The 12,759-nt window shown below is 37.9% G+C and overlaps 1 pseudogene; it reads right to left on the minus strand.

Moving 5' to 3' along the window:
* Positions 1-3,820: 3,820 nt before the first annotated feature.
* Positions 3,821-5,377, minus strand: LOC103244144 (aspartate aminotransferase, mitochondrial-like; annotated as a pseudogene).
* Between the last annotated feature and the right edge of the window lie 7,382 nt (positions 5,378-12,759).

Here is a 12,759-nt window from a genome sequence, read left to right on the forward strand (position 1 = left end):
AGGCAGAAGTTGCAGTGAGCTGAGATTGAACTACTGCACTCCAGCCTGGGCAACAAGAGCAAAACTCATCTCAAAAAAAAAAGAAAAAAGAATTTTTTTAAAATGAGCAAAGCCTACCTGACAGATGGGACACCATAAAATGACTGAATATTCAAATATTTGGTATCCCAGAAGGTAAAGAAAAAACGAATTGATTATAAAACCTACTTAAAGATATAATAGATGAAAACTTTCTGTCTAGTAAGAGATTTACACATCCACAAATAGGAGGCTCAGAAATCCCCAAGCAGATACAATTAAAAAACTCTTCACAACACATTTTAGTCATATTGCCAGAAGTCAAAGACAAAGAAATAATTCTAAAAACATCAATAGAAAAGTGTCTAGTCACTTATAAGAGAATTCTCATCACACTAAGAGTGGATTTCTCAGCAGAAACCTTACAGGCCAGAAAGAATGGGATAACACATTTAAAGTCCTGAAAGAAAAAAACTGCTAGCCAAGGATATTATACCAACAACGTTATTCTTCATACATGAAGGTGAACTGATGTCTTTCCCAAACAAACAAGCTGAGGGAATTCATCGCCACTAAATTGGCACTGCAAAAACTCTTTAGTCCTATGCCTGGAAGCAAAATAATATGTACCATCATTAAAATATATATATATAAACCACTGGTGGAGCAAACACACAAACAAAGAAGAGATAAAACACAAATATTACTATGACAAAAAAACCACCAAACAACAATGACAAACAGAGAGAAAGAAACAAAAAATAAGTATAGAACCAGAAATCAGTTAATAAAATGATAGGAATATGCCCTCACATATCAATAATAACCTTGAATGTAAATAAATTAAGCCTGCCACTTAAAGATACAGCCTGGCTGAATGAATTTTTTTAATGACCCAACTATATGCTACCTACAAGAATCTTATCTCACCTGTAAAGACACATATAGACTGAAAGTAAGGGAATGTAACATAATATTCCATGCAAACAGAAACCAAAAGTAAGCAGGAGTAGCTATACCTGTATCAGATAAAACAGACTTAGATCAAGTGGACCTAACAGACATTTGAAGAACATTTCGTACAACCACTACAGAATACACATTCTTCTCATCGGCACACAGAACATTGTCCAGAATAGATCATATGTTAGGACACAAAACAAATCTCAACAAGTATTTAAAAATAGAAATCATATCAATTATCTTTTCAAACCACAATCAACAAAACTAGAAGTCAGTAACAAACTTTGGAAACTTTACAAATACATGGAAATTAAATAACATGTCCTGGAAGAAATTAAGGATGAAATTTAAAAATTAAATAACCTGCTCAAGAAAGAAATTAAGAAGGAAATCAAAAAAAATTTCTTGAAACAAATCAAAATAAAAACACAACATACCAAAACCTATGGGATACAGCAAAAACAGTGCTAAGAGGAAGGTTAAAGCAATAAACACCTACATCCAAAAAGTAGAAATATTTTTAAAAAATCTAACCATCCACCTAAGAAACTAGAAAAGCAAGAGGAAACCAAAACCAAAATTAGTAGAAGGAATAAAATAAAGATCAGAACAGAATTAAACAAAATAGAGAAAAAATAATACAAAGGGTGAACAAAAAAGTTTGTGTTTTGAGAAGATAACTCAATAAGCCACTTGCCAGAGTAATCAAGAACTCTTATACACTGTTAGTGAAAATGTAAATTAGTATAGCCACTATGGAAAAGAGTGTGGAACTTCTCAAAAATCTAAAAATAAAACTACCATATAATCCAGCCATTTCACTACTGGGTATTTATCCTAAAGAAATGGAATCAGTATAACAAAGAGATGCAAGCACTCCAATGTTTATCGTAGCACTATTCACAATAACATATATATGAAACAAAACTAAATGTTCAGCAACGGATGGATGAAGAAAACGTGGTGTGTATATATATACATATATATACACAATGAAATACTATTCAGACTTAAGAAGAATAAAATCATGTCATCTGCAGCAACATGGATGGAACTAGAAGTCATTATGTTAAGTATTAAGTTTAGAAAGCTAGGCATAGAAAGACAAATACTCATGTCCTCACTCACATGTGGGAGCTAAAAAAGTTGATTTCATGGAGGTAGAGAGTAGAATGATAGATACCAGAGGCTGGGAAGAGTATGTGAGTGGGAGAGGGGATGAAAAGAGGTTGGTTAATGGGTGCAAACATACAGTTAGATAGAAGATATAACTTCTAATGTTTGACAGTGAACTAGAATGACTAGAAATGACAATAATATATGGCATATAACAAAGTAGCTACAAGAGAGGACTTGAAATGTTCCCAAGTGATAGAAACGATAAGTATTCAAGATGATGGACATCCCAAATACCCTGACTTGATCATTACACATTTTATGCATGTAACAAAATATCACATTACTCCATAAATAAGTAAAATATTATGGATCCATAAAAAATAATGTATTTGTAAAACTAACTTCTTTAAAAAATAAAACTGAATCCCTACATTACACATATAAAAAATGATTAAAAACTAAATGTGTAAGAGGAAAAAAATTTTATATTAAAGTTAATAGAAATACAGGATTTATATGCATATATATACATATTTATAAAGCATGACTTGGTAAAACTTCAAAAGTAAAAATAACAAGGCATATGCATGATAAATTTGGTTGTATCAAAATTAAAGATTTCTACTCAAAGACATATAATATGGATAGTTCTTATAGAGAAAAAAATGAGAGAAGATTCTTATATGTCTTGGCAAAAAAGTGAATAATATTCAGAAAATACCATGTATAAATGTATAGACATTGTTAATTGATAGGAAAATGACAGTTACTGCAATAGAAAAATGGGCAAAGGGTCTGAATAAGAAACTCCAAACTTAGGAAATATGGTCAGCTCTCTGTATCTATGGGTTTTGTTTTATATTTTTTTGGGGGGGTCTACAGTAATTTTATTGTAACAGAGAAACCAGGCCTCAATAAGTCTACGTGGTTAGAGCCGATGGTGGTTCTTTCCGGTAGGTGAAGCCTGAACCCAGCTAGCAGCACACAAAGCCTAGAATATCCTCTTTCCTGGTACCACCCTGCACCGGTGGACTCACGGTGTAAGATGAGTGGCTGCATAGCGCATTCAACAAAGGGAGGAGGTCCAACTGGGCAGAGACAACATCCCAACCGGAGAAACTTGCACAATCATTCAAGAGGATGCCTAGATAAAGTACAGTTTCCTACTCTCCACTATTCTTTGCTGAGAAAGGTGAGGGTATGGCATCAGCAGAAAATTATGTTCTTCATTCTTAAATAAATCTCAATAGGATGGAGTTGATGGTCAGTCAAGCAGTAGAATGGGATGAAAATCTGCAGTAGTTAAAAATGTTTGTACGTAAGGAAAAGAACAGCAATGACAAGGGAGAAAAAGAGAGCCTTCTCTTTTTCTTACATAAGACAGGAAACTGCATTATTTTCCTTGCTGGAGTGGCAGCAGCCTCATTGGTTTTCATAAAACATCATTTCTGCAGTGCGGCCTGTTGATAAGGTTGCTCTAAGATGGGAGGACAGACACAAGGCCGACTGTTCATGACAGAACTAGGTCTTCTCTCAAAGCCTCTAACGTGTGCTATTTCTCACAAGGAACCTGACACTTCAGCTAAAGCTTCTGAAATATTGCAATGGTATAATTGACAGGTTTTTTTGGTGCAATGACTTTCTTGCACATGTAAACTCTTTGAAAAAAGTTGGAGATAAAAGGACAGGGGAGAGAGTTTGGTTTAATGTTCCAGACGCCAGCCATGGATGCCTCTGCCCTGTGTCATTACATGTTCTTTTCTGAGAAACATTCAAATGCTGAGTGTTACACACTGTGGTTGAAAGAAATGATCCACTCACCAGCATCTACCTTCTCTCATCGTCTGTGTGAAGCTCTCAATAGCAGAAGCTGAAGACAGAAAGGTTGTCTCTGTTTCCTTGCACTAGGGACATTACTTGGTGACCTGGTGAATGGCATGGGCAAGGTAGCCCACGTTGCTGGAGGTGACTCCTGCCACAGAGATGCGGCCGTCCTTGGTCATGTAGATGGAGAACTCCTTGGTCAGCCGCTCCACCTGTTCAAGCTTTAACCTGTGAAACATAACATGCCAATTTGGTCAGTGATGTGTTGCCAGTTGTGGGTGGAACCCTCCTTCTTGAGGTTGGAGACCAGTTGAGTCCACATGCCAATGATGCGGTCGGCCATGCCTTTCTCTTCTTGCAACCATTGTTTTCACAAGTCTGGGGTATTCGGAATGGCAGCAGCAATCCGGGCCCCATTGAGGGGAGGGTTAGAATACATGGTATGGATCAAGATCTTCAACTGTGACTCTACCCTTTTGGCTTCATCCGCATCTTTGCAGACCATAGTGAAGGCTCCTACACGCTCACCATATAAGCCCATGTTCTTGGCATATGATTGGCAGAGACAAACATTAATGCCCTGTTCGATGAAATGGCGCACAGCCCAGGCATCCTTATCACCGTCACCACTGGCAAAGCCTTGGTAGGCCATGTCAAAGAACACAAAGAGATTCCTTTCTTTCGCCACTGTTGCTCTTTCCTTCCACCGTTCCGGACGCGGGTTCACTCCCGCGGGATTGTGGGCGCAGGCATGCAGAAGAACACTCTGCTTTGGTATTTTTGAAATATCCTGCACAGCGCCTGTGAAGTCAAAACCGCAAGTCTTGGGCTCACAATACCGATGACCTCGTAGCTGCGTGCCAGCATCCCTGAAGACGGGTGTGTGGTTTTCCCAGCTTGGTGTGGGCCGGAAGACGTCTCAGCTGAACTTAAAAAACCTCTGCAGAAAACTGGCTCCGATCCTTAAGGCTCCAGCTCCAGAAATGGTCTGCACAGTGACAAACCAGCCACTCTTCAAGACTTCGCTGTTCTCACCCAGGGCTAGTTTTGCAGATGCCTTGCAAAATTCAGCCAGTCCCTCAACGGGCAGGTATTCCTTGTCCAAATTCTTTGCGGCAATCTGGGCCTCTGCCTTGTGGACGATAGGCAGCACCTAAGGCTTTCCGTTATCATCCCGGTAGGCACCAACTCCCAGATTCATCTTTTTGCTATTGGTGTTCCTCTTAAAGGCTTCAGTGACACCCAGAATGGGATCTGGAGGTCCCATTTCCACATGGGTCCACCGGGAGCTGGCTCTGGCAGAGGCCGCGGTGGCGAGGCCCAGGTGGAAGGCGGCGACGATCCCGGAGAGGACGCGGCCAGAGTGCAGCAGAGCCACGGTGGACGGTAGGAGGGCAGTGGGCCGCTGCAGGACGCAGCAGAGGGCGAGCGGACACACACACAGGGAGCCGGCTCCTGTTTGTGGGTTTTATATTAGTGGATTCAACCAACTGAGGATGGAAAATATTCACATATAAAAATGAATGGTTGTGTCTGTACTAAACATGCACAGACTTTTCTTCTTGTCATCATTCCCTAAACAATACAGTATAATCAATATTTACATAGAGTTTACATTGTCTTAGGTATTATATGTAATCTAGGGATAATTTAAATCATATGGGAGCATGTGCATATGTTATATGCAAATACTACACCATTTTATATCAGGGACTTGAGCATCGGCATATTTTGGTATTTGCGGAAGGTCCTGGATCCAATCTCCCATGGACACCAAAAGACTAACTGTACATAAATACATAAAGAGACACTTAAACTTGCTAGAAATCAGAGACATGCAAATCAAAGCAAAGCAACATCACTTGACACCTATTGGATTAACAAAAATTGGAAAGATGGATAACTGATGGGGTGTGGAGACCTGGAATTGTAAACTGCAGCAGCCCCTGTGGAGAGCATCTGGTACATTTAACTAAATTTTGTATAATCCCACCTGCAGTGTGATTCAGCAGTTCCACTACTAGTTAGATATGCCAATAAATTTCTCATGCAGACTTTTTTTTTGTTTTTTTTTGTTTTTTTTGAGACGGAGTCTCACTCTGTTGCCAGGCTGGAGTGTGGTGGCGTGATTTTGGCTCACTGCAACCTCCGACTCCCTGGTTCAAGCTATTCTCCTGCCTCAGCCTCCCGAGTAGCTGGGATTACAGGCAGGTGCCAACATGCCCGGCTAATTTTTTTTGTATTTTAGTAGAGACGGGGGTTCACCATGTTGGCCAGGATGGTGTTGATCTCCTGAATTCGTGACCCACCTGCCTCGGCCTCCTAAAGTGCTGGGGTTACAGCCGTGAGCCACCGCACCCGGCTCTCATGCAGACTTCTAAAAGGACAAGTGTAACATTTATTACAGCATTATTTGGGGAAGTCTGGAGTTGAAGGTGAGGTTTGGCAAGTTCATTGCAAGGACAATGGATAGATAAAGGTTGAGGGATGCCCTTCGTATGGTACTACAGAGTAAAAGGAAGCAAGGGACTAGATGTACATATAGTCACATGGATGAATCTTATAAACATAATGCCAAGTAACAATATTTTTAAAAACATATTATCTTATATGTAAACTAATAGCATTTACATAAGTTGAAAATGTACACACATAAAAAAAATATGCCTATTCCAAAAGCACTTATAAAGAAAAAGACATGAGAATAGATGCTTATGTTGAGAAGGAAGAATACAAAATGGGTACTGGTGATTAAATGGAATGAATTAAAAGTATTGATTGAATGAATGAAGAGCAAGGATTTTACTGGATGAATGATGATTCAGGTTCCATTAACGTACCTTCTGCATTTGAGCACAGAAAATAGGAACAGAAAATTTGAATGGCAAGCAAGGAATTATGTGAGCTCTTCCTCCAAAATTTACATCATATAAGTTGAAAAATGGGTGAAGCATAAGCCAGGAGCATTTTTGCAATGCTTAAAGTCCTAATTCATAATTTTGAATTGTGTTTTTCTTAAATGGCTCCTTAAATATAAGACTGTATTTTAGCAAAGTCAATAATGTTTTCATATTCCTATTGATGTGATCTACAAAGGCAAAAACAATTTTTAAAGATTAATTTCTAATCTTACTTTAATTCCTAAACTAGATTTTCAGTGGATACTGTCTTTCCATGACATTAATTGCTACAAGAGAATATAGAAATTTCCCCATAAATAAATAAATCAAAAATTATTCTTGACCTCAGATATTTTTACAGACTTTTGACCAGTTTGTTCTATTTTATATAAATTCACTTCTTACACAAATTTGTACATAAAAGAAAAAATAAGGAATTCTCCATATTTGACACTGATCCCTTCTGGTTGATTCTTTTATTTCTTGAAGGAACTAGCAATGGTGCCATGCAATCATAGCTCACTGCAGCCTCAAATTCCTGGGCTCAAGCCATCCTCCTACTTCAGCCTCCTAAATATCTGGGACTACAGGTGTGTACCACCATACCTGACATATATATATATATATATATACGTATATATACACACACATATACACACACACACACATATATGTATATGTATATTTGTACAGACAAGATTCGGCTATGTTGTCTGGGGTCATCTCAAATTCCTGGCGTCAAGCAAACCCCCCACCTCAGCTTCCCAAATTGCTGAGATTAGAGGTACCAGCCACAACTCTTGGCTTTGCGCACACTTCTTTATTTAAAGGTCATCTTTCTCTTGAAAATATTTGATTTCAAACAAGTCAATTTCCTGATTTTTTTTCCCAGGAATTTATTTTTCACTGTTTCATTTATGTTTAATGCTGTTTTAAAAATTCTAGTTATTTTCAGCTATTCTTATGAAAGATGAATAGCCACAGGGGTTCACCAAAAAGAAATGGAATGACATTTATCAAAGATAATCACATTCATTAAAATTGGAGATACTGGTTTTACAAAGGATGACGACTTCAGTCCTTAAACATGACTATTTTTAATACTGAGATGTAGGCATTAGCATATAGGGAAAACACATTTGTCAGAGAGTTTGGAAACTGCAATAATTCTGCTTTCTTCAATGAATATCTTGACAGAATCCTCTGGGAACAAAATGTCTAAGAGCACAGATTCTATGACAAGGACAAATTCTCACACATACTCTGATTATTCTAACAAAATAATCACAGAGAGAAGAAAAAGAAAGAAATATCTATTTCTTCCAAGCAGTTCAGATCTATCTTCCATGATGCTGACTACCATTGTGGGGAGGGACCAGAGTGAGGTTGTTTAATCAAGTTTGATAATGAAGCAGTTGTCACTACATAAAGTGTAAAATAATATATAAAATATTAGAATTCAGATTCTAAAGGTAAATCAAATATGCATTGCCTGATTATATAATGAGACCTTTCCCTCCCTCTTTCTCTCCCTACCTGCCCCTTTTCCTTTCTTCCTTTTCTTTATAACACTTGCAGAATGATACCATAGGGAAAGACCAAAATATTCTCCCTAGATGAATGTGAACATATTGTATGACTGTGAGGAAGTCACCAACCTTCACGGATTTAAAGAACACAGTTTTGGTATATAGTGAAATGACAAAATTGGACTAAAATTTCTTCTAAATAGGCAATGGGTACTTTTGTCACCCTTTGGAATCTGAAATACAAAATAAAACGGAGGAAGACTTAGCCAAAGCAATCAGGCAAGAGAAAGAAATAAAAGGCATTCAAATAGAAAAAAAAAAAAAAAAAGGAAGCCAAATTATTTCTATTCAAAGACGATATTATTCTATACCTAGAAAACCCCAAAGACTCTGCCAAAAGTCTCCTGGATCTAAACTTCAGTAAAGTTTCAGGATACAAAATCAATGAACAAAAATCAGTAGTATTTCTATACACCAATAACATTCAAGCTGAGAATAAAATCAAGAATGCAATACCATTAAAAGAGCTGCAAAAAAAGAAAAAAAGAAAAACCTAGGAATACATCTAACCAAGGAGGTGAAACATCTCTACAACATTTTTAGCTTCCACATGTGAGTGAGAACGTGAGTCATTTTCTTTCTATGCCTGGCTTCTTAAACTTAATACTTAACATAATGACTTCTAGTTCTATCCATGTTGCTGCAGATGACATGATTTTATTTTTCTTATGTCTGAATAGTATTCCATTGTGTGTGTGTGTATATATATGTGTGTGTATATATACATAAATATATATATATGTATATATACACACACCACATTTTCTTCATCCATCCATTGCTGAACATTTAGTTTGGTTTCATATTCTTCACACATGAAGGAGAACTGATGTCTTTGCCAAATAAACAAGCTGAAGGAATTCATTGCCACTAAATTGGCACTACAAAAACTCTTTAGTCCTATGACTGGAAGCAAAAGAATAATATGTACCATCATTAAAAATATATATATATAAACCACCGCTGGAGCAAACACAAAGAAGAGATAAAACACAAATATTACCACGACAAAAAAAAAAAAAAAAAAAAAAAACACCAAGCAACAATGACAAATAATAAGAGAGAAAGAAATCAAAAATAAGTATAGAACCAGAAATCAATTAATAAAGTGAAAGGAATATGCTGTCACATATAAATAATAACCTTGAATGTAAATAAATTAAAAAGTCAAAAAACAATAGATGCTGGTGAGACTGCAGAGAAAAAGGGAAAAAGGAAGGCTTATACACCGTTGATGGGAATGTAAATTAGTTTAGCCATTGTGGAAAGCAGTTTAGAGATTTCTCACAGGAGTTAGAACTATCATTCAAACCAGAAATCCCATTATTGGGTATATGTTTAAAAGAAAATAAATTTTCTGCCATAAAGACAAACATGCACCTATATGTTCATTGCAGCACTATTCACAATAGCAAAGACATGGAATCAACCTAGGTGCCCATCAGTGGTGGATTGGATAAAGAAAATGTGGTGTGTATATATCATGGAATACTACACATCCATAAAAAAGAATGAGATCATATCTTTTGCAGTCACTTGGATGCAGCTGGAGGCCATTATCCTAAGCAAATTAACAGAGGAACAGAAAACCAAATAAATACCACATGTTCTTACTTACAAGTGGGAGCTAAACATTGGGTACTCATAGACATAAAGATAGCAGCAATAGACAATGAACTACTAGATGGGGAAGAAAGGGCTGAAAAACAATCTACTGGGTACTATGCTCAGTACCTGGGTGATAAAATCAATTGTACTCCAAGTCTCAGCATCACACAATATACTCATGTAATGACTCTGCACATGTACACCTAAAATCTAAAATAAAAGTTGAAATTATCTTTAAAAATTTAAATTAAAATAATAAAATAAAATAAAAATAATTATTTTCACTTCTAGTTCCTCCATTAACTTTTTGTATTTAAGAACTGATTGCTTATAGTCGGGCATGGTAGCTCACACCTGTGATCCCAGCACTTTGGGAGACCAAGGTGGGTGGATCACCTAAGGTCAAGAATTCAAGACTACCCTGGCCAACATGGTGAAACGCTGTCTCTACTAAAAATACAAAAGTTACCCAGGCATGGTGGCACGTGCCTGTGATTCCAGCTACTCAGGAGGCTGAGGCAGGAGAATCGCTTGAACCCGGGAGGTGGAGTTTGCAGTGAGCTGAGATTGCATCACTGTACTTCATCCCAGGCAAGAGAGCGAGACTCCATCTCAAAAAAAAAAAAAAAACCTGATTGTTTCTTATCTTTAGTGTGATCTGAATGTTAAGAGGGAAATTCTCCATCACCATTCCTGAAACAAAAGAATAACTCTCTAAAATAAAGTTCTAGTCATTTGGCTGATGCCAATTGGTGAAATTTTACAGCAAGAAGATTTTACTGGCACTCTTTAACACTTACTGCATACTGTATACTCTAAGAAATTAAAACTAGGGAAACTGAGGTCAACTGGACAAAAGGAAAACAAAGTCCAAGTTATTCGACTTAGAGATAACAGGATGAATCCTGACATTAAAAACTTCATTAACAACTCACACTATCACATGCTTGTGTGTACTGAGACATACGACACTAAGGAAAATAAATTGGAACGGGAATATGTAAACAGGGGTATGGCCACTTGGGACTCTGAGGACAAAACAGCATCACGCTATAAGAGTGCTCTTGGGCCGGGTGCGGTGGCTCACGCCTGTAATTCCAGCACTTTGGGAGGCTAAGGCGGCTGGATCACGAGGTCAGGAGATCAAGACCGTCCTGGCTATGGTGAAACCCTGTCTCTACTAAAAATACAAAAAAAAAATTAGCCGGGCATGGTAGTGGGAGCCTGTAGTCCCAGCTACTTGGGAGGCTGAGGCAGAAGAATAGTGTGAACCTGGCAGGTGGAGCTTGCAGTGAGCTGAGATTGCACCACTGCACTCTAGCCTGGGTGACAGAGTGAGACTCCGTCTCAAAAAAAAAAAAAAAAAGAGTGCTCTTGTTGGAAAAGAGCTGCTTGACCTGTGTAGGGGCTGAATACTGTAAGTATATGAGGGTTCACAGGCCTCTCCCTATAGCCACCTATGATTGAACAAGCAATGGTTGGTGTTCGGCATCTTCCATACATTTATATCATCTTCCCTTTACGAAAAAATATATGAAAGGTACATGCAAAGATTTTTAAAGGAAAAGCAATCAAAGAGATTGTGTCAAGGGGAAATGGGCTTTTGTTGATATGTGGGATGTAGAAGAGGGCTCAAGGAACCAAGATGGTGAAGGCTGTAGATGAGTGACATTGTGTATAAGGCAGAAGAATAAAAGGCCCCTGGAGGTTTGAAGGTATCAGAGAATAAGAAGGATCCAGCCTGTTTAGTACAATTGGCAGTGAGCAAAGCAGTTGAAGTCTCTTACATGTTGTGAGTAAAAGTCTTAATTTTGGTTTCAACTATGCCTCTCTCAATATTATTGCTTGAAAACTAGACCATATACATTCCAGTTCGTAGGCATTACACATGGCATGAATTCTTTGAAAATGGATAATGTATTTAAAAGGGTGACATCAAAGCAAAGGACTTTCAGAGTGTGGCTTTAAGTAGCACCTTCTCTCCCAACAACCCCATATACTTGCTCATCTGGTCCCACCCTACTCCAACAATTAAATGCCAAAGTTTTTTGATCCCAAAGTGTCTTCCAAACTCCCAACTCAGTACTATGGCACTTTAATGCTTTATATACACGGTGGGGAAATTTTAAATGTTTAGAACTCCTATTGCAGAGAGGAGAGGAAGGATGCCCTACTCTGCATTTGGTTAAAGCTAGCTCTTTTATTACACTGAGCTTCAACATTTGATCATGGGCTTATGGATTAGTCCATTCTCACGCTGCTATAAAGAACTGCCTGAGACTGTGTAATTTATAAAGGAAAGAGGTTTAATTGACTCACAGTTCCACAGGGATGGAGAGGTCCCAGGAAATTTACAATCATGGTGGAAAGGGAAGCAAACACATCCTATTTCACATGACGGCAGGAAGGAGAAGTGCCGAGTAAAGCGGGGAAAGCCCCTTATAAAACCGTCAGATCTCATGAGAACTCACTATTATGAGAACAGCATGAGGGTAACCACTCCCATGAGTCAATCACCTCCCACCGGGTCTCTCTCAACATGTGGGGATTATCAATTCAAGATGAGATCTGGGTGGGGACACAGTCAAACCATATCAGCCTATATTATTTCGTTTCCTGTGTTTTCTCTTTACCCTTTTCCTACTTGTATGAATTTTTGGTTCTTCCCCACCAGGACTAAAACTGTGCTCTATAAACTGTAAATACTCAACCTTATAAACATTAATGATGACACGGAA

Source organism: Chlorocebus sabaeus, chromosome 18 (assembly GCF_047675955.1).
Source record: "Chlorocebus sabaeus isolate Y175 chromosome 18, mChlSab1.0.hap1, whole genome shotgun sequence".
Classification (NCBI taxonomy): Eukaryota; Metazoa; Chordata; class Mammalia; order Primates; family Cercopithecidae; genus Chlorocebus; species Chlorocebus sabaeus.